Raw genomic sequence first — 19,508 nt, forward strand, 5'->3', positions numbered from 1 at the left:
GGAAGAGAGAGAGAGAGAGAGAGAGAGAGAGAGAGAATCCTGAGCAGGCTCCACAGCTGTCAGCACAAGAGCCCCACGCAGGGGCTGGAACTCACCCACCATGAGATCACGACCTGAGCCGAAACCAAGAGCAGGATGTTTCACTGACTGAGCCCCACAGGCGCCCCTCCAGGAGCACTAACTGAATCTACTCCTATTTATTTTAGTTATCTGGTGCTGGAGAGCAAACCACCTTGTAACACAGTTGTTTTTTTTTTTTTTATGGAACGCTTCACGAATTTGCGTGTCATCCTTGCGCAGGGGCCATGCTAATCTTCTCTGTATCGTTCCAATTTTAGTATATGTGCTGCCGAAGCGAGCACGTAACACAGTTTCTTAAAGTAACAAACATGATTTGTCTCAAGTGGCTTCTCGTGGGTCAGGAATCCAGGAGCAGCTGGGTGCACGATTCTGGCTTCCGCTTTTCTCAAGAGGTCGCGCAGCCAGATGTCAGCTAGGGTTTTAGCCACGTAGCCCTTGGACTGGGGCTGGACGACTCACGTCCAAGGTGGCGCGTTTGCACGGCGAGAAAATTGGTTCTGCCCATTGGCAGAGGCCCCGTCCCTGCCCACCTGGGTGTCTCCACGTGGCTTGGTGGTACCTGGGTTCCCAAGACGAACATCCTGACATCAAGAGAGGGGGACAGAGAGAGCCAGGAGGAGGCTGCATCCTTTTGACGACTTAGCACAGGAAATCGGGCATCATCCACCTTTTTTCACACGCACCGGCCACAAGTCCCTGCCCAGACGGGAGCGGAAGAGACCAGCCCCCCCCCACCCCCCCCACTCACGCAGTCGAGCTGCAAGAAGAGAGGGCAGAATGGAATGGAATAAATATGCAGCAATATAAACATGTGTCATTGGAACGTACCATCTGACACATTGTTGCTCTTATTATCGTTGGAAATCGAGACAGCAGCTTCCCACCCATCTTTTGTCAGAAGTTACTGGCAGTCAGAAACTGGTCTTGTCCGTCCCATGTGTGAACAGAGGCGGACCTTTTCTCGCCAAACTCCTAGTTTGAAAACAACTGCCTGGAAATATCGAGAAAAATGAAAAAAAAAATTGGCTGGGTTAGGAAGGTAGCATAAAAAACAGAACACCAAAGGACAATTCCAGAAGCCGTCAAATTTATATCACATGGCAAAATTTCTTGCACTTGAAAAAAAAAAAAAAAAAAAGCCTGGCTGATTCCCTGTCCGTGACGTAGCTGCTGGTGATCTGTGGCTCTGAGGACGGGGGTGGAGACGTGGCCTCCAGGGATGTGCAAGGGGGACCCGTCTCTCAGATCTACGGCCTTTGCTCTGCCCAGGCCTCTGACCCCACTCGGCCCCTGGCTTTCAACACGTGGCCTTGCTTCCTTCTTCCTGGAGAAAGTGGAGGGTCTCTCGAATAGCACCATCAAATCTGCATTGTCAGGTGGCTTCTCTGCCCTCGCCCTTCCCTCCCGGCACCGGGCAGAGCGGCCTGCCCGACGGCAGCCAGCCTCTCTGGAGCCCTCCTGCTCCCTCTTGCCCGTGTCTTCGACTTGCCACTTGTAGGGCGTCCGTTCCGTCATTTCATACCACCGTCATCCGTCAAAGCACACACAGGGTCAGCACCGCCGTCTCAGGTACAAATCGCCCTACACACACACGCTCGGCGAGCCTCCTTCTTGCCCGGCTGTCCTGATGCCCGGGCCCAGGGTCCGGTTCACCTGCTCCTGCTTCCCCTCCTTCCGGGAGGAAGTTAAAGAATCTCACTGGGTTTTGCTCTGCGCATCTTTTCTTCGAGGTCCCCTCGAGAGACAAAGGAAGCCTGGAAAGCTATGGCGGTGTGTCCCCCAAGGACATTGCAGCAGATGAAAAGACCTCGAGATTAGAGCAGGTGGGGACTCCCACCTGACGGAGAGCCTCAGCGTTTATCGCCTGCATCCCAATCCTTCCTCGTTCGGATGTACGGTTAAAACTTTGCCCTTGATGGCCAATCCCTAAGACGGTTTGGGATTATGTTTTCGTTTTCAGTTAAACCTTATTGAATCCGTGGGTGTTCATGATCTTGATTTCATGCAGGAATTTCTCTTTTGCCCAATTTCTTACTTAATTGGAAGACAGTGTTGATATTACCTGGGAGCCGGGCTGTCCGCTGGGGGCGCAAAGCCTGCTTCGGTTGACCCGCCTGGAGCAGCCCCCGGCTCGTACGTCCTGGCTTCTAAACCAAGTATATTAGTTAAAATTAAGGAGAGAAGGGCCTTTCTGTGTCTCCAGTTAAAAGGAAGAAGCCATTCCTAGATGAGTTTCGGGTTAATACCAACGTACAACCGTGCAAGAAATCCCGCTGTAGACCATGCTGGTGACATGGGCCCTTCACCTGCCAGCGGCCTGGCCCCTCTCCAGGCACATCCCCCACCACATGTAGGCCGGGCTGTTCCTGTTCTGCCCCCATCACTCCTGCTCAGGCTCATCCCCATGGATTCCAGAGGTGAGCTGAGCCGCCTTTCTCCCTACAGTTCATCTCTGGGGACCCCTTTCTCCCCAGACCAACTGCAGAATGGAAGCAGGTGTCAGCCTCAAAAAACAAATGTGTGACTCCCCTTTGTACCGAGGCTTTGTTCCCAGCCACAGCCTTTCCTCTGGGCCGTCTGGCGCTAAGCCCCGTGGCTGTGGCCCCTGGGTCCTGCTATGAGTCATGGGGGTCTCAGGCACCCCATCGCCATCACTCTGTGCCCAGGAAGCGATGCCCCCACCCGCCTGCTCCGAAGCTGCAGGCTCCTCTGTGATGATCAGGTGTGTGAGCTCAGCCAGCTCGCTCCGTCACACAGGGCCCTCCTGGGTCAGGTGGGGGGGCCCTGCGCCACTCGAACTTCCGGCCACATCACCCGGCACCCAGGGCCCAGTGGGACTCTCTTCCTGAAGGTTTGACACGAGAGCGAAATGACACGGGGTGGAGGTCCTCCTCCTGGGCTCCATCCAGGCCACTTTTCACACTCCGTTGTTATTACTTGATAATCAGTTAAGGAGTGGCCAGCTGTCATCATGGGAAGGTTCCAGAATGACTAAAAGTGAAATAAGTGAGCAAGTTCACAGTCTCTTGGGGCATCCTCCGCTCTGACCTTTTTGCAGACAGGTCATCTGCTGACCTCCAGAACTCTGGAGGCAGAACTTTCTAGAACCATACAGGGACCCTCAGGTAGAAATGTATGAGATTATCATCATACATTAGGACTGCAACTCCGGCTTCTTGCTGGGCAAAAGAAATCAAAAAGAATGTTTTTAACAGCTGGCACTGACTTCAGGACAAGACTGACTTTAGCAGACAGACAGACCAAGAGAGAGCACTCGGGAGAAGGAGGCAGAGACTGTCCCCCGCTCCCTTCTCTGAACATAAAAGAGTGCCTTCAGCAGCTGGCTCATCCCTGCTGTTCAAAGAACAAGTCGAGTTATGAGTGCTTTTGCAAAGCAAATGGGTTTGCTGCCACGTATTTGCTGAAGCGAGTGTGGACATTCCCGAGGACAGTGTGGGGTCTGTCCGGCTCCGGGGCAGCTGGGACACGGCAGAGAGCACCTGAGTCCCAGACTGGACCGCAGTGCGCATCGTGGGGCAACTGTGGGCGTCCACCCTTCACTTGCTACCTTCAGAAGGGGTGTGTGTGCGGTGTGTGTGTGTATGGGAGGTTCCTTGTTTCAGCCACACACTGTGGGAGGCCCGGAGGCTGCAGGTAGGTGGAGAGTGAAAGGAATACTCCCCTGAAGAAAGAAGGATGGAGAAGCCAGAGGATGGGGGAGGAAGGGAAGAAGGAGAAGGGGGGAAGAGGGGGAGAGGAGAGGAAAGAGGAGCAGGGGGGAGCAGGAGGGAGGCGGGGAGACAGAAGGAGGAGTGGGAGGGGAGAGGAGGGAGGAGGGGGAGGAGGAGGGTGATGGGGAGGAGAGAAGAGGGAGCAGGGATGAGGATGGGGAAGGGGAGGGGGAGCAGGGGGGAGGCGGGGAGACAGAAGGAGGAGAGGGAGGGGAGAGGAGGGAGAAGGGATGAAGATGGGGAAGGGGAGGGAGTGCAGGGGGGAGGCGGGGAGACAGAAGGAGGGGGAGGGGAGAGGAGGGAGGAGGGGGAGGAGAGAAGAGGGAGCAGGGATGAGGATGGGGAAGGGGAGGGGGAGCAGGGGGGAGGCAGGGAGACAGAAGGAGGAGGGGGAGGGGAGAGGAGGGAGGAGGGAAGAGGATGGGGAAGGGGAGGGGGAGCAGGGGGGAGGCGGGGAGACAGAAGGAGGAGAGGGAGGGGAGAGGAAGGAGAAGGGATGAGGATGGGGAAGGGGAGGGGGAGCAGGGGGGAGGCAGGGAGACAGAAGGAGGAGGGGGAGGGGAGAGGAGGGAGGAGGGGGCGGAGGAGGGTGATGGGGAGGAGAGAAGAGGGAGCAGGGATGAGGATGGGGAAGGGGAGGGGGAGCAGGGGGGAGGCAGGGAGACAAGGAGGAGGGGGAGGGGAGAGGAGGGAAGAGGATGGGGAAGGGGAGGGGGAGCAGGGGGGAGGCGGGGAGACAGAAGGAGGAAAGGGAGGGGAGAGGAAGGAGAAGGGATGAGGATGGGGAAGGGGAGGAGGTGCAGGGGGGAGGCGGGGAGACAGAAGGAGGAGAGGGAGGGGAGAGGAGGGAGGAGGGGGAGGAGGACACCCAGGGTCAAGCATCCCAGCCCACAGGCCTCTGCTGCACAGGCTCCCGGGGTCCCCGGCTCCCAGGGAAGCAGGCCTCAGGCTGTGCTCATGAGAACTTCGCCACAGTCTTGGCTGTGGGGACAGGGAGGGCTCAGTGTGAAGCGGTCGCATGGACTGCCAGCGCAGGACAGATGGCCCTGTGTCTCAGCCATCACTCCTCTGCAGGGGCGCCTGCTTCCCTTGAAGAGAGATCTGGCTGGGCTCCCAGGGATTCTCCAGAACTGAGAGGGCCCTCAGAGGGCTCCCCAGGGCTGGGCTTACTAATTTTTTCCTTTTTCCTTTTTTTTTTTCTTCCCTTGAATGTGACTCCTGTCGGGACCTCACTCAGTTTATTTACCAAGCACTGATGGCGTTCTTGTTCTCTACCAGCAGCGTGTGGCCTCCAGGGCTGCGAGACGATCGCCGGCCCCAGGAGGCTTAGCCCCACTCTTCAATGTGAGCCCTTCGTCCACCCCCATTTCTCTATAATTCTCTCTCCTGAGAAGCATTCTCTTCACTTGCTTTGCCATATTGGTCCTGCCTTAAACACCAGCTTAATTTTGTCCACCTTGTCCCCAGCACATCTTTTTTTTTTTTTTCGGTGAGATGAAATATGGCCTTGGGAAGAAGCCCCTGGCTCTGAGGCCTGAGACGTCCCACCTCACCCCCGCCCCCTCCCCATCTTCAACAGACTCTGTGACCTTGGGCAAGTTCTCTAGCCTGGGAGCATCTCCATGCCCCCTTTGTGGGACCCCATGGCAGGACCTAGCTCAGATCGTCCTCATGCAAAGTATGTTAGAAGTACTCTGGGGGCGCCTGGGTGGCTCAGTCAGTTGAGCGTCCGGCTTCAGCTCAGGTCATGATCTCACGGTTCATGAGTTCGAGCCCCACATCAGGCTCTGGGCCGACAGCTCAGAGCCTGCAGCCTGCTTCGGATTCTGTGTCCCCCTCTCTGTCTCTGCCCCTCCCCTGTTCACGCTCTGTCTCTGTCTCTCTCTCTCTCAGAAATAAACATTAAAAAAAATTTTTTTTAAAGAATAAATGTGACCTAAAAAGTAAAGCAGAATATAAGATAGCTTTTAACATTGCAAATACGATAGTAGAATAGAATGTTCGTGGGAGAGCTGGAAGACAAAATCAAGGAAATCTTCAAGGTAGTAGAAGAAGAGAGAGAAAGAGAAAAATAAGAAACGGAGGTACGCTGTTGGCATGTGCTGAATAGTTTGTTTCCCCTCCACACCCTTGTTCCCGCCCCCCTCTGCTCTGCACCTGGGAGCTGACCTCTAGGACCCACCCCCAAGAGGACCCCAGCCCCCGGCTTCCAGCTGGATTGGCCAACTGGGAGCTCCAGGAAAAGAGGTCTTACTCTCCTGGAAGACCCTATCCCCGTGACTCTCTCTGATTCTGGAAGCAGCTCTCTCTCCTTCGCTCTGGGGGTTATGGCCCCACTGTTTCACCTTCGGAGCGTGCCCAGGCCTTTATAAATTCTCCCTTTATCGAATCCTCCCGAAATTACAACATACCCTGTTGTCTCCTGACTGTTAACTAATCAGAGCGCTAGAGAAGGAACCACGGAGGAAACAAAGAGGAAGAAAATTACCAATGAAACATCCCTAAGATACTTTACCAAAATTTACAATCTCGAGCCTCCAGATTGAAGGGATCCACGGAATGCAAGGAAAGAAGGAAAGGAAAAAAGGAAAGAAGACCACTCATATGCATATTGGTTTGAGATATCACAACAAAATCCCAACCTTTTCCAGAGGAAAGCAGCCAGTCAGGATTGAGATTCTCAAATGGCATCAGACCCATCTGGATTGATATTGGGAGCCAGGACACAATGAGGAAATTACACGTTTACAGAAGCAGAAGTTCTATAACCAGCCAAGCTGTCAGTCATTCTTCTTGAGAGCCCTGCTGAAGGGTGTGTCCAGCAAAACAAGGGTCCAAACTAAGAAAGAGAGACCTGGGATTTGGGAAAGAAGGGATCCCAACACACAGCATGGCAAGGGTCGAAACCTACTGTGGCCAGGAGCATGGTAAATTCCAGAAGACTAGCTTCCAGGGGAAATAACGGGACTGTTACATTCTTTCAAAACATTTAAGCATTGGAAAATAGGATTTGCTGAGTATTTGCCAGGTCAGATAGATCATTTTCAGAATGTAGTGAGAGATATGTTGAAAACCAAGGCAATAAAAAAAAAGATGCAGTTATGAACTCAAGGAAAAACAAAAAGTTGTGTAAGACAAGACTCAACAGTGAACACGATTTTATCAAATCCTAGGATTTAACCATATTGGGAAGATGAAACAGGGAGCAGATTTCGAGGAGGGTGAACAAAGCTAGTCCTTATCAATTCCAGATCCTTAACCGAGAGACAACATCTAAGGCTGAGCACCCATGAGAGGCCAGGGCAAGCATAGTATTTAGAAATACAACAGGAAAGAGAATTGTTAATTTTTTTAATGTTTATTTATATTTGAGAGAGAGAGAGAGAATGAGCGCGTGAGCAAGGTACGGGGGGCAGAGAGAGGGAGACACAGAGGCTCCAGGCTCTGAGCTGTCAGCACAGAGCCCGAAGCGGGGCTCGAACTCACAAACTGCAAGATCATGACCTGAGCTGAAGTCGGCTGCTTAACCTACTGAGCCACCCAGGTGCCCCAAGAAACAGAATTTTTAAAGGTCTGAAAATATGATCTGAGGGTGGGAAGGTTTGAGTGATGTTGGGAAATGAGTTTTTGTTCAATCCTTGTGGCCCTGCTTAGTCTCCTTAAGCTATGTGAGTGTACTACCTTGAAAAGAATTAAAATTCATTTTTAAGAGTGTGTTGGGAGAGAAGGAGGAGGTTTAGAAGAAGGTTCTGGCCAACCAACATCAGATGCTGCCATGTGGGAACTCAAGCTTCATATGAACAAAGACAAGCCAGGGGATGCCTGGGTGGCTCAGTCAGTTGAGCGTCTGACTTTGGCTCAGGTCATGATCTCGAGGTTTGTGAGTTCGAGCCCCATGTCGGGCTCTGCGCTGACAGCTCGGAGCCTGGAGCCTGCTTCGGATTCTGTGTCTCCCTCTCTCTCTGCCCCTCCCCCACTTGTGCTCTGTTTCTGTCTCTCAAAAATGAATAAATGTAAAAAAAAAAAATTTAAACAAAGACAAGCCAGAAATTCTGGTTTTCCCATGAAACATCATGATTTTAAATGGTAGTAAATAATTCAGAAGACTTTAAAACACTGTGAAGGCTAAAAACCAACATAAAAACACCACGTCCACAGCCTCCATGCACCTCGGGAGGGCCATGGTGATGATGCCCCCAATTATAATTCTTGGACATCATCTGTCTTGGCTTCTAGGGCTGCTGTAGCAAATCATTGGAGGCTGGGTGTCCTAGAACAACACAAGTTTAATCTCTGACAAAGGGTTCTGGACCAGAAGTCCCAAATCAGTGTAACTGGACTGACGACAGGGTGTCGGCAAGACTGGCTCCCTCAGGAAGCTCTGAAGGGAGAATCCGTTTCTTGATATCCTCAGCTTCTACAGGCACCTGCGTTCCTTGGCGCCCGGCCCCTTCCCCCATCTGCAAACGTGTCACGCCAGTATCTGCTCCTGTTGTCACATCTTCTCTGGCCCTGACTCCCTCTCACTCTCTTAATGACACCGGGCCCGAGGGCGATCCAGCAGATTCTCTCCCTTTCAAAAGCCTGAACGGAATCGCATCTGCAAAGCCCGTTTGGCCACGTAAAGTGACATTCACAGACTCTGGAGATTAGAATGTGGCTATTTTGGAGGAGCCGTTCTTCAGCCCGTGGCTCTTGACCACTGAAGGGTCATGGAAACGATTCAGTGGATCACAGATGCCATTCCTAAACGTGACACAGAATAGAATAACCAGAGGCACCACCCTTGGTAGGGGTAGGTGCTGCTGCATAAAATAAAACGCTCATCAGTGCCGTTCATACGTTCATCCGCATACACAGCACACGTGTGTAGAGAGGACTCCAAGTTCGAAGCTGGGAGGACGTTGGAAAACCACTGGTGGAGAGCACCTGGCGGTACATTTTGCACAAAGTGCGCGGTGAAGAGCGGGAAGGACTTTCAGGGAGGCAACCGGGCTCTGCCTCTCCTTGGCTGGGTGACCTTCAGGAAGTTAATTAACCTCTCTGAGTTTGTTTCCAAGACTGTGAAAAGGGGATAATCACACGGTTGCCCAGCGCCATGGAGACCAAATGAAAGACTGAGCATCCTCTGGAGACAGAGCATCCTCTGCGCTCTGTACCGTAGTGTCACTGGATTGCCTTTGATGAAAAAAGTCTCGCCAGGAAAGACTTGCCATTACCCCCGCCTTCCACCAGATGGCATCCTTGAGACACAGGCAGGTGGCTGTGGGGGGGCCCACCGAGGCGGCGGGGTTTAAGGGACATTGACTTCAAACTTAAAAGGGTCAGGGCCTCCTTGCAAAGGGTCGTCCGTTGTAAAGACTGGTTGTCCTGATTTACTCCTCCTTCCCAGCGGCGAAACCAAGGAGGCGTTTCCTGTCCTCGGGGCGGTTGCCCAACACTGTGAACAGTCCCCAACAAGAGGGTCAGACGATCAAAGAATCCCCTGAGAATCCCCCTCACCAGGCGAACCTTCGTCAGGGGTTCCTGGACCAGGTGCAGTCCTGAGTTGTCCCTGAGCGGCAGGATGAAGTGGAGCGAGGGACCGCGGAGAGGGACTTCTCGGGACAGGCCCCCTGTTGGTTGGGTTGTTTGCATCTGGATGCATCTCAATGAGGACACTGCATCTCTATGAGGACAGTCCCCATCAGCAAAGACACACACACAGCAGCGCAAGCTAGCCCCTGCATGCAGGGTTACTGCCCTTTCCTTCCTCCCTCCACCCCCAAGTTTCTGGAAAGAGAAGCCTATGTCCTTGGGTCTACCTACTTCCGTTGTTTATTGACTCCCTCTCTCAAGTCACAGTTGCACAGGCCCAGGATCCTTTCCCAGGGGGCCTCCTGGCTGCAAATTCCACACCTCTGCTCAGCTCCCTGGCAGCACAGACCCCTCCCTCTGCCAACTCCAGGCCTCAGCCAGCTCCCGAGCCCCTGTGTCCTGGCTCCCGAGCTCCCCACACCCTCGCACCCACCCCTGCTCCCACCCAGCCTCTAGGCACTGCCCTCCTTCTCCTGTGCAGCTCCTGGCTAAGTGCCTTCCGGGGACCACCCCACTTAGACTTTAGGGCAACCTCAGGGAGAATCAGTGTCATGCCCATTTTACAGGGAAGGAAACAGAGGCTGAGAGCAGTGAGTGAGTCTGCAGATCACACAGCCAGCAGGGCCGGGGCCCCCAGACCGAGGTCCTCCTCCCCCTGTGCACCTGCCCAGGGCAGGCGGACAAGCACAGCTAACCAGATATGCGTTCTGACGTGGCTTCAGGTTATAGCGAGCATTTCCTGAGGCTACAGGCTATTTCTTCTTCTTCTTCTTTTTTTTTTTTAACGTTTATTCATTTTTGGAGAGAGAGACAGAGCGTGAGCGGTGGGGAGGGACAGAGAGAGAGGGAGACACAGAATCGGAAACAGGCTCCGGGCTCTGAGCTCTCAGCACAGAGCCTGACGCGGGGCTCGAACCCATGAGCTGTGAGATCATGACCTGAGCCAAAGTCGGACGCGGAACCTATCGAGACACCCAGGTGCCCCTGCCCCCCCCCAAACTGTTTCTTTTTTAAACAGGGCTTGGGGTTTAACTTAACTGGAGGGTTCTTTAGACCTCTGCATACGCAGAAGAAAGACAACAGCTGCCAGTCCCAGAGAACAATTTTCCCAGGATAACACGGCCCTCGAACTTTACACGGATGGTGCTGGGACATCTCCTTCCTTCTTCCTTTCCTCAAATTCGAGTGCTGTAATTAGAAAAGAATTCTGCCGTTTCCCACACTGCCCATAAAACGGCCCTTGAGGGGAACACTGGTCAGTAATAAAGACCACGTGATGGCCTGTGGTTTGTGTGTGAGGAGTGCCCAGCAGGACAGAAAATTAAGCACAAATAGAGACCTGAACGCACTGCCCGCCCACCACCTGTGAAGCAGGGTCCTGGTGTTCCCCGCGCTTCCTTTCAGGAACACCCTCTGGGGAGGTTGTTCTAGAATTTGAAGCTGCTACTTGTGGGGGGGCATGCAAGGGGGAGGACACTTTACAAACCCCATGCTCATGAGTGTTCAGGGGGCCGAGAGCCTCGGAGCGGCCCGGGGTGTCCAGACGGTTCTCATTTCCCCGGGTAACCATGGAAAACATGAATCAGAAGCCCAGGCCCCGCTTGGGGGGCCGCGGTGTGGGGGCGCCCGGCTGTGAGTCAGAGGCCCGGCTCTGCGGGGGCCGCCTTGTCATTCACGTCCAGGGACGGGTTTTCCCCGGACACCGGGTCTGTTCTCTGGGGACCCTGCCCAGCCGGCTCCGGGGGTCCCGTGCCCTGATGTTCCAGATCAGCAGTGATGACAGTTGATGGAGGACGTCTTGGTGACCAGCCTGTGACATAAAGTAGTGTCAAGGATCGCCAAAGCAGCCGGGAGGACGGTGCCTCTCGACCCACTTCGCAGATGGAGAAAGTGAGGCTGGGGGCAGCGGCCCCACGTCAGACCCTCCCCAGGTTCTTCCGCTGGCGTCACGCTCCTGATGCCCCGTCAGGAGCTAACTGAGCACAGCTTTTTTGGTTTTTCAGACTTTGTGATCACTCAAATAATTCTTTTTCCTTTTTTGTGTTTTAATCGAGATATAACTGACATATAACATTGTATCCGTTTCAAGTGTATGAGCCTAGTCAACGTTTCGGTCCTGAGCGCAGCTTTGAAAACAACTCTGAAATGACCCTGTGGTCCCCAAGTCCAGCCTTTTCCTGTGGGGATGGCCACAGGGATGTGGTGAGGTCACCCTGAGTGTCCAGGGGCGCCCAGTGCCCACTCAGCCCTGGGCTGTGAACACAAGCGTTCTCCAGCCTCACACACGTCTCCCAGCTCTGCCCTCAGCCTCCTGCTTCCTGGAGAAAAGAGGGGGCCGGGTCTCTTTCCCAAGCCCCTGCCAGGCCACTCTGCTGCTGTGACCTGAGTGAAAGTCCTGCCTCTCCGGGCACAGTGAGGGGCCCCTGGGGTCAGACCAGCAGCCGGGGGTTTGACCCACTGTCTCTCAGTGGCGGGCACTGTCTCTGTGCCCACTTTACAGGCCGAGAAACTGAAGGTCAGAAAGTTGGTGAATTGTCGTGGTCACTAGGCCTTGAAGCAGCAGGGCCAGGATTTGAACCTTGAGCTGATAGCTTCAGAGTACTTCTGACTTTGCCTTCCTCCTCCAGCCCTCCACGGCTGACTGTAGGTGAGGTGGAGAGCACAATACTGGTCCCTATAGGATTAAAAAAAATGTGTTTTTATGCCACTGCTCTGGTATTTCACGAAGTCCCTTCTTGCTTGAGTTGGCATAACCTAAAGCTGTTTACTCTCCTTCGCAGAGAACTTTGTTATGCAGAATGGTGTCTCAGCAATTCTTAGAAACCTGGGTTCTCCCTGCTGTTCTAGGCACAGACAGCATGTCTTATCTGTAGATAGAGCCTGGGGTGTGTCGCAGCAGGTTCAGACAGCCTCACAGGGGCAGAGGGTTAAAACTCAGGAGGTTTAGGGGCTCCTGGGGGCTCAGTTAAGCATCCAACTTCAGCCCAGATCATGATCTCACGGTTTGTGAGTTCGAGCCCTGCATCAGGCTCTGTGCTGATGGCTCCAAGCCTGGAAACTGCTTCGGATTCTGTGTTTCCCTCTCTCTCTGCTCCTCCCCCACTCGCACTCTGTCTCTCTCAAAAATAAATAAACAGTAAAAAAATTTTTTTTTAAATAACTCAGGAATTTTATAAGGCAGCTATTAAACACAGTCATTATTCTAAATTAAATCATACACATTTACAACAAAATAATTATCAACAAAGATAATAAGTTACCAAAACTTGATCACTTTTTAATTAATTTATTAGTTATTATTATGTTATCTATGCATTCACTCTGAGTGGTCACATGCTATATAAGGGTGTGATGCTGTATATCTTTTCTTAACTCTGTGTTCAGTCATAATCATCTTGGTAGCTTAAAATCGGCCATGGTGAAAGCTCTTCCACCATGGAAATTGGCAAGCAATACCTATCAGGTGTTTTTTGGTGTTTGCTTTTCCTGGAGAGCTGGGTGGACACATTTACCAGCGCCCCACTGGACAGAGTGTATATTCAGCGTCTTCTGTATTGAGAGCAACAGTTCCAATAGCATCCATCTAAGTCAACGTGGATGGAAAGAAAAACCCCAAGTCTAGAAATCTAGGCTTTTGGAAAGTCTAACTAAAGATTATACAATTGTGGGTGCCCCTGGGTGGCTCAGTCGGTTAAGCGTCCGACTTCAGCTCAGGTCATGATCTCACGGTCTGTGGGTTCGAGCCTCGCGTCGGGCTCTGTGCTGACAGCTCGGAGCCTGGAGCCTGCTTCGGATTCTGTGTCTCCCTCTCTCTCTGCCCCTCCCCTGCACACACTCTCTCTCTCTCTGTCTCATAAATACATAAACATGAAAAAAATAATAAAATTATTTTAATTTTTTAAAAAAATAACTTTTTTTTCTAAAAAAGATGATAGATTGCAACTGAAGACAGGAAATAAGTGATCCTTACAGCATTACTGCGGTTGGCCTCGGGAGAGACTGACACCTTCCAGCGGCGGCCCCGGGGGGAGGCCAGCTCTGTTATAGTCGGTGGCGCCCGTTCAGAGAATCACCCCCTCAGCCCGGATGAACCAGACCAGTCCTGACGTCATGTGCACCAGCAAGAAAGTGGACCCAGTTCTGGGCTCTGGGGCAAAGGAAGTTACAAATTATTTCTCTGTGGGACCACCTGCCACCACTCTGTGCTTCGGTGGGCTTTCATCACGAGACTGGCCCAGTCGGTGGCACAGAGTTGCAGTGACCTTGGAAAACACCATGAAGACGCTTTCTCTCTGACACAGGGGCAGTGACACATAAGGACCTGGGGCCTCTGCAGCTGAGGGCAGGAGCACAGGCCAGGCCCCAGGGGCTTCACCTGAGTCCAAGGGGATAGTTTTTAAAGGAAATGCCAGATAATAACCGGAGATCTCCTAGGATGCCCTTCTCAAAAGCTTTTGTTGTTTCGAGAAAAAGCTTAAATTTCATAATGCCTGGTCTAACGTCACAGGTAGTTTGCAGTGACCTGCTTAGGAACACAAGGAGCCTGAACAGGCGTGGCTGGGGGGTCTTGGTGAGGAGGGGATGGACGCTCACCTGCATGTGTGGGATGGGGCCTGGCGCGGCCATTTTGGAGAATGGCAGAGATGGCTTCAACAGGAAACCTGGCCTCCCAGGCTTCCTTCAGAGTGGCTCTGGGGAGGCCCAGAACCACTTCTGAGATCTGAGAGCAAGGCCCACTTGTCAGCAGGGAGGGAGGCTTTGGGGGCATGGCCCTCAAGGATCACCCAAAGCTCCGTGAGGACGCGTCAGTTCCCTAAACACATGAGCCAGGAGGACAGGGAGGGACAAGGTCTCCAGGGCAGAGGGTAGAGGGGGCTGCATGCTGGGAATAAGTCAGATGCTGTGCAGGCCGGGAAATGGCCATCTCCAGCTGCCAAGGGCATCAGGAAGCACTGGCTCAAGCACGGGCAAGGACCCAAGGGAGGAGCCTCGGGGCCTGGATCGGCGGTCCCAACGGGGCCACCACGGGGGCCAAGGTCAGCAGTGAAAGCCAGAGGTGGAGGCCCTGGATGGTCATGCTGAGGCTGCAGGGGGCTTTGTGAAACGGCGGGGGGAGCTGTTCTCACACCCAGCGGGTGCGATGGGCCCCAGCTGCCCGTCCTCGAAGGCGCGGCGACCGCATTTTCCAAAAAACCGTAAGCACATCTCTGACCTCGTAAGTCCACCTCTAGGAGTGAGGATGAAATGCCCTCTGTGGCATGGTTTACAACAGTGAAAGATAAGAAATAACAGTATTTCCAAGGATGAGTGTACTGCCCAATGCGAAAGATCCAATTTCTGGAAGCCCGCTTGTTGCCAGGAAGATGGTAAGAGGTGGGAGGGAGGGAGGGGGTGCACGAGGTTCACGTGTGAGGCTCAGAGAAAAGCAGAGGTCCTCCAACAGTCTTAAAATGGTTTCCTTTGTTTTGAAGTATGGGGGAGTCTTCGTTCCTTCTTCATACATTTCCTTCTAGAAGACGGTTTGTAAAAAGTCAAAGCAAAGATGAGGGAGTCCTGTGCCAGGGAAGGGAGACGTCAGGGAAGGGGAAGACGTGGGTGCCCCGGGGAGGCTGCGACTAGACACGCTGAAGCAGGTGCGACTCTTTCCCACACACACCCCCACCCCCGCCCCAGTGGGCTACCCCCAGGTCCTTTGCACACTGGAAAAAGACTTACCATATAACTGCCCGTTCTTAATTGAGACCTGTCCTACATAGCTTAGTACAGAAACTTGGATCAGATCGAGAGTAAATATTCAGCCAACATCACATGAGAAGTCATGAGGAAGAATCAGGAAATGCAAAACGTAACTTCTACCCAATGATTTAACCGCAGTGTTTCACATCGTTTCCCTTCAGAGCCTCCTTCGCTTGTCTGAATGATGAAAGAAATCTCCCCAAAGACTAAATGCTGGAGGAGAGGGATGGGAGGGTTTGGCAGGGCAGACGAGAAAGCGATTTAGACCAGGATGCTGAGAAAGTTCTCTCCCTCTGCCACGGGGCTTGGCAAGGGGACGGAGGGCGGGTCATCCCTGGGGTTCTTACCAAGCAGCCAAGGGCAGGCAGGAGGCCGGTGAAATGTGGCCCTTCTGTGACATCTGGGCTTCCTCTGAGGAAGGGAGGCCAGGCCAAGCCTCAGTGACAGCCCATGGCTTAGGTGCTCAATTTAAGGAGGTTTTCTCAGAGAGTCACCCACCCTCACTCAGTTGTCCTAGGGTCCAAAATACCCACTGTAGACACTTTAAATGGAGTCACTGGAGACTCTTTGACAGGTGACCATGTGACCTGGAAGATCACCGATCGTTATCAGGAGAAAGAGAACAGGCCTACAGCCTCAGTGAGGGCAGGGACACAGACGGGGACGGATGGGGAATTGTGACAAGTGGCGGAGGGGATGGGGCTGGGGGCCCATTCGGTGACTTCGGCGGGGTGACGCCTGGGGCCAAGTACAGCATTTCGGGGTCTGATGATGTTGGAAAACCAGCTGCACATTTTCGCACAACTAGTTTTGGTTGGTAGCTTTCTTTTTAGCTCCTCTTAAATTTGTCCCATTTGCAAAGATGAGAGGGAGTGCCTTGTTGTGTTTCAATTAACAGTACTTTGGATTTCCCCCAATGACCAGTGAGACTGCGCATCTTTTCAAGGTTGCTAGCCATTGGAATACATTCTGCCCTCAGCCGACCACCCGTGTCCTTTGTCCACACTTCTGTTAGGGTGTTTCTCTTGCTGTCCACTGGTTTCTTCGGGATTGAAGGGTTTCTTTATAGGCCAGCGCTTCAGCGGAATGTATGTGCTGCATACGGCGGCTCCTATCCAGTGACCGTCCTGACGTTGGCATGACTTCTTCCATTGCCCAGAAGTGTTCAGTATCTACTTCATATTTATCTTATTTGTCTTTCCTTTTCTGTGTGTTGGGGAGGGGGAGGGGAGTTTTCACTAAGAAATGATCCGTTCTCCCAAATCTCTTCTAAAGTTTTTCTAGTTACGCTTTTCACATTTAAGTCTTTAATCCAATTGAATAGCCAATTGTGCCCCGCTCCCTCTTCCTTCTTTACTGATCTGTGAGTGCAGACTCCATGTTCCTGTGGTGGGGGTGGGGGTGGGGGTGGGGGGGGTCTCTCCGGCTCAGTTCTGTCCTGTGGCCACATCTGTATTTCCCCAAGTCAGCTACTCACTGGTGGAAATACCAGGACTTTATAGTCAGCGTCAATATTTGGTTGGGTGACCCCTTCCATCTCATTATTTTTTAAAGAAGTTGGCCATTTGGAGTCATTTACTCCTTCACACAAATTTTAGAAGCCACTTGTCATACCCATTAAAAGCTCTGTTAAGGGGCTCCTGGGTGGCTCAGTCGGTTGAATGTCGGGCTCTTGATGTGGGCTCAGGTCATGATCTCACAGTTCGTGAGTTTGAGCCCCATGTCGGGCTCTGTGCTGGCAGTGTGGAGCCTTCTTGGGATTCTCTCTCTCCCTCTCCCTCTACCTGGCCCCTGCTTACTTACTCTCTCTCTCTCTCTCTCTCTCTCTCTCCCAAAATAAATAAATAAACTTAATAAAAAATTAAAAGCCCTGTTAAGAATTTTATTGGTCTAGCATTCAATTTACACGTTAATTTGGGGAATATATCAGTCTTCCTACAAATATAATCTTTTCCCTTATCTATTGTTCTCCTTCTCTTGCCATTTGTGTGACGCATATTTCATATTCTCCAAAAGAGGTTGATGATTTTCTCTCCATCCTTCTACTTATTCCTGTGTCCTTTATAACCTCGTGTTACCACAAATGAGATTAGTATTTACTTTCATTGATTTTGCTATTTGTTCTTGCTAGACTACAGGAATGCCGTTGCCTTTTGCATATTGATTTTATGTCTGAGAATCTTGCTGAATTCATTTTTTAAAATAATAGTATGCAGATTCTTTTATTTTTTTTTTTCCTTTTTGAAGTTTATTTCTTTATTTTGAGAGAGGCAGAGAGTGCTGGGGAGGGGCAGAAAGAGAGGGAGACACAGCATCTGAAACAGGCTCCAGGCTCTGAGCTGTCAGCGCAGAGTCCGGTGCAGGGCTTGAACCCACAAACCACGAGAGCATGACCTGAGCTGAAGTCGGACACTTAACCGACTGAGCCGCCCAGGCTCAGTCTTTTAATTTCATGTGTCAATGATCCTATCACCTGTCAGTAATGATAATTTGATTTCTTGTTTTCCAATTTTTTTACCTCTTAATTTTTTTTTTTTTTTTGGCCATTTTAATCAATGTCTGAGAATCCAGTAAAATGATAAATTAAAGCTGTGATATCAGGAGAATTTTTTTTTTTTTTTGGTCTCTAACATTTAAGAGAATTAAAGGGAATATTCCCATGGCTTTTCCATTAATGTGAGGGCTGCTGTGGCAGATGGCCCTGATTCAGATAACAGAGGCTCTTCTCCTGGTGATGGTTTCACCAAACGCTATATATATGTATGTTATATACAGAGAGATGATTGTATTTTATAATGTTTAGCAAGTCTGTATTATTGGTATAAATACTTTTTTAAAAGTATCTTTTGATCATACTTAAAAAGAAATCTTTTAGGGTCACCTGGGTGGCTCAGTCGGTTAAGCGTTTGACTCTTGATTTCGGCTCAGGTCATGATCTCATGGTTTGTGAGCTCGAGACCCAAATCAGATTCTGCACTGACGGTGTGGAGCCTGCTTGGGACTCTCTCTCTCCTCTCTCTCTGCCCCTCCCCACTCATGCTTTCACTCTCTCTCAAAATAAATAAGCCAACAGTTAAAACATAACAAAAATTAAAAAAAAAAAAGTCTTTTAAACACACTGTTGGACTCCTTTCACTTAGATTTCCCTTAGGATTTTTGTATTTATGTTCCTAGGTACATTTTGCATCATTTCGTCCATGTCTGATGTCAGTGACCTAACTTACAAAATGAGTTGGAAAGTGTTCCCACTGTTTCTAGTCCCTGGAACGGTTTAGAAAACTGGGCTAATCTGTTCCCCTCATGTTTGGTAAATCTCCCTGTAAACTGTGGAAAGTGAGACTGGCCCATATACTTCTCTGCTATATTTTAATGTTAAAAGCCAAGTATGAGTCTCTTTTAAAAACCAGTTTGATCCACTTTCTCTGAATACTGACCACAGCCGACCCACCACCTGTGTCCCTCGCCTGCTAACTCTCTGCCCCCTCCTTAGCTGAGGGCTTACGACAGAGATGCTTTTTCCCCTGACCCCTTTGTTTTCATGTGCCCCCCCATCCTAATTCTCATTTCTGTCCTCATTTCTGTCCGAGGACCTTAACCTGGTTGTCAGCGGTGTCTGACCTCCCACATCATCTCCCCATTAAGTTTTCCCTTTAAACGACTGTGTTCTCTGGCGCCTGAGCATCTTTTTGGTTCTCTTTTTAAACGATGAGCTTTTCCTTTCTGGTTTCTATGTCCTCTTTTATCTCTGTAATCATTTTAAATATGCCTTTGGTGGGGGGGGGGTCATCTTTAATAGATTGCCCTATCATTTTTATTTCTTGGACTAAAAATCTTACCTTTTATTGCATATGCTGAACTTTCCTTATGGTGGTAAATTTCCCTGGGTACCTTGTCTTTTTTTATCATCAGTGGGCGTGGCTTCGTCTATCCAAGACTCCCAAACCCTGGGCTGAGCAGTGTTCCTCTGGCCCGGGTAGCTGTCTGCTTCAGGGTCTCAGGGGATGCACTGGGTCCAGACCCATCCCTGTGTCCCTTTCTAGGCTCAAGATCCTCAGGTGACACAGGTCACTCGACTTCTGACTTATTGCAAGTGAGGTCGTGACTTGAGATTACTTCTCAGGGGGGCAGTTTTTCTCCGACCAAAGGAAAGGCTTCCTGGCCGTCTCTCTGGTGAGCAGAGTTATTTTTGTCCCTTCTTTTGTCACACAAAGAACAGTCATTCAAGGACCCTGTCTGATGCACTGTGTCTCCCGCCCTCAAATGTGCCCACGTTGTGTCTCCTGCCCTATGTGGACACAAAACCCAAATGCAGGGTTCAAGCCCCTCTGTCCAGACTGTGCTGGCACCTGTTGTAGAGGGCCATCTTAGCTGGGAGTTCTCTGT

General features: G+C 51.3%; 1 non-coding gene across 1 annotated transcript; it reads right to left on the reverse strand.

Annotated features, from left to right (window-relative positions):
• Positions 1 to 255: 255 nt before the first annotated feature.
• On the reverse strand, positions 256 to 362 carry LOC112849019 (U6 spliceosomal RNA). The gene has a single exon (XR_003222470.1). It is a non-coding gene; the product is annotated as a U6 spliceosomal RNA (small nuclear RNA).
• Between the last annotated feature and the right edge of the window lie 19,146 nt (positions 363 to 19,508).

This window comes from Puma concolor, chromosome C1 (assembly GCF_028749965.1).
Source record: "Puma concolor isolate L17-30 chromosome C1, mPumCon1.1.hap2, whole genome shotgun sequence".
Classification (NCBI taxonomy): Eukaryota; Metazoa; Chordata; class Mammalia; order Carnivora; family Felidae; genus Puma; species Puma concolor.